Source organism: Phocoena sinus, chromosome 14 (assembly GCF_008692025.1).
Source record: "Phocoena sinus isolate mPhoSin1 chromosome 14, mPhoSin1.pri, whole genome shotgun sequence".
Lineage (NCBI taxonomy): Eukaryota > Metazoa > Chordata > Mammalia > Artiodactyla > Phocoenidae > Phocoena > Phocoena sinus.
Window position 1 is genome coordinate 52,161,564 of NC_045776.1, and position 3,207 is coordinate 52,164,770.

At 39.8% G+C, this 3,207-nt stretch overlaps 1 pseudogene; it reads left to right on the forward strand.

Moving 5' to 3' along the window:
• The first annotated feature begins 1,478 nt into the window (after window positions 1-1,478).
• Window positions 1,479-2,396, forward strand: LOC116765004 (annotated as a pseudogene).
• Window positions 2,397-3,207: the final 811 nt, after the last annotated feature.

A 3,207-nucleotide genomic window follows, 5' to 3' on the forward strand; every position in this document is an offset into this window, starting at 1 on the left:
TTTCTCTCTCTCCTCCCTCCCTCTCTCCCTCCCTCTCCCTTTCTCTTTCTGGTCTTTTCTAGGGAAGAATTTCTCAAACTCAGTACAATTTCTATTTTGGACCAAATAATTATTTGTTCTGGACAGCTGTCCTATGCATTGTAGGATGTTTAAAAGCATTTCTGATCTCTACCCACCAGATGCCAGTTGCACCTCTTCCCCAATTATGGCAGTCAAAATTGTCTTTAGACATTGCCAGTTGTCTCCTGGTGGGCAAAATCAGCCCAAGTTGAGAACTACTGCTCTAAATAATACAACAGAAATACTTAACATTTCAGAGTATAGTTAGAGTAATGTTTTACTATTTAATATTTAGAAGTTTTACAATCATATAAGTCTCTTAACCTCCTCCCTTTATACTATACTTGTCATATGTATTAATTGAACATGCATTAAAAAAAAACCCAGTTTTCTATATTTACTCAGATTTTACTGTTTTTGTTCTTCTTTGATTCCTGAAGTTCCAGGTTTCATCTGGTATTATTTCCCCTCAGTCTGAAGAACTTGCTTTAACATTTCTTTTAGTTGGCTGTATGTTCTCTTAGTTTACCTTCATCTGAGAATATCTTTATTTCTCTTTCACTCCTAGAGGATATTTTCATTGGATTTAGAATGCTTGGTCGAAAGTTTTTTCCTATCATTTTGAAGATGTTCTACTGTCTTCTGGCTTCCATGGTTTCCAATGAGAAGTCCATCATTTTTTTTTTAAACGTCTTTATTGGAGTATAATTGCTTTACAATATTGTGTTAATTTCTGCTGTATAACAAAGTGAATCAGCTATATGTATACCTATATCCCCATATCTCCTCCCTCTTGCATCTCCCTCCCAACCTCCCTATCCCACCCTTCTAGGTGGTCACAAAGCACCAAGCTGATCTCCCTGTGCTATGCAGCTGGAGAAGTCCATCATTATTAACATCTTTGTTCTCCTATATATGTTGTGTCATTTTTCCTTAGCTGCTTTTAAGATTTTTTCTTTACATTTAGTTTTCAGTAGTTTGATTATAATATGTCTGGGTGTGGTTTTCTTTGAGTCTATTCTGTTTTATGTTCTGTGAATTTCTTGAATCTGCAAGTTAATGTCTTTCACCAATTTTGGGAAGTTTTCAGCCATTGTTTCATCAAATATATTTTTCTGCACCAATTTTCTTTATAGGACTCAATTGTTACAAACGTTAGACTTCTGATACAGTCCCATGGCTCCTTGAAGTTCTATTCAGTTTTTCTAATCTTTTTTCTCTTTGTTTTTCAGATTGGAGAATTTCTGTTAATCTGTCTTCAAGTTCACTGACTCTTCCCCATGTCATCTTCATTCTGCTATTGAGTTCATTAGTAAATTTTAAATTTCAGAGAATGTATATTTTAATACTATTTTATTCATTTTTTATAATTTATTTTCTTTGCTAAGACCTCCTATCTTTCCATTCATTTTGTTTCATGTGTGTTTACCTTTGCCTCATGAAGCTTATTATAGTATCTGCTTTAAAGTCTTTCTCTTATAATTTCAGCATATGTGTCACCTTGGGGTTGGCATCTGTTGATTTTTCTTTTCCTTTGAGAATTGGTCACCTTTTCCTGGCCTTTTGCTTATCAAGTAATTTTGGATTATATTCTGGACTTTTTGAATATTAAATTGTGTAGATACAGATCCTGTTAAAATTCTCTAAAGGATGTTATTCATTATTATTATCATTATTATCATTATTACTGTTTTAGCAGGTGACAGAACCAGTTAGCTTCAACCTACAAATTTTTAAAATCACTTTGATCCGGCAAGACAGCTGGGTGTGCACCAGCCTCGAGCCTGCAAGCAGATCCTCCCTGCCCCCAGGGACTCCAGCCCCACCATGGCAGATTCCCAGCACACATCTGCCCCCCACTGCTGGACCACCTGCACCAACTTCTTGTGCACCCAAAAGGGAAGTCTCCTGTTTGCTGAGATTATATTGTGCCTGGTGATTCTGACCCTCTTCAGTGCCTCAACAGCAGGATATTCCTATCTGTCTGTGATTGAATTGATCTTTGCTTCTATCTTCTTTGTCGTCTACATGTGTGACCTGCACACCAAGATACAATTCATTCACTGGCCTTGGAGTGAGCCCTCATAGTGGCCATCCTCTACCTGATCACCTCCATTGTTGTCCTTGTTGAGAGAGGAAACCGCTCCAGAATCATTGCAGGGGCACTGGGCCTAATTGCTAAGGGCCTCTTTGGCTATGATGCCTCTGTCACTTTCCCCTTGAGATAATAAAGACATACAGCAGCACCTACTGACCCTGCTGATACCCTGGCCCTGTGTCAGTGTACTCCCTTCATTTCTCTCTGTAACCTGCAAATAACTCCTCTACCAAATTAACTCCTCCCCCTGTCCCTACAGCACTCCCAACCAACTCCCAGCCCTGTATTGAGGTAAAAGTGCTGCTATTCAGAGAATTTATCTTCCAGCCTGCCAATCACCTCTCCAGGGTGTGCCTAGGTCCCCTTCCCTTATGCAGTATAAAAAAGAGATGCCAGTTCTGTCTGGTCTATGCCCCCACCTAAGCCACAAAATGAGGGAGGAGGGTACCTTAGATTTCAGACTCCAGGCCCCAGGTTGTGACTCGCTCCAAATAACCTCTTCAGTGCGGGGGGTGTTTCTATGGAGGAATACATAAATAATAAATGGATTGTTAGAACAGCAACCAAAAAATCCCTTTCTGTGGACAGTGGTTCCAATCTCAGTTCAGTTTCCTAACCTTGCTGATGCTGCTTTGGGTCTGTTCAACCACATACATCTCTAAGAGGTTAGTCTGAGACCTGGTTGGTGGTTTAAATAGTAATTCAATTCTCAAAGTTTTGCTAGGCTGCTTTGGGTCTGTCCCATGCATATGCAGCTCAAGGGTAAGTTAGGGACCTGTCTAGTTTCTTACACAATTTTGGGATATCCTCTTCTCCAACTCACTTCTCTCCAGGATTCCTCCTACACTCTCTACCCCACAGAGGCCCCCTTTCCCAGTTCTTCTGTGTAAAAAGGCAAGGTTTCTTTTAGAGTTTTAGAGTCCCTGTATCACTGCTGGCAAACAGTTCTGCACTTGGGGCAAAGCCACAGGAGAAAAGAGGGGAAAAAATAGAAAACTCATTCTCAAATGAATTGCTCCTTCAAGTTTTGACTCCAGTCCACAATCCAC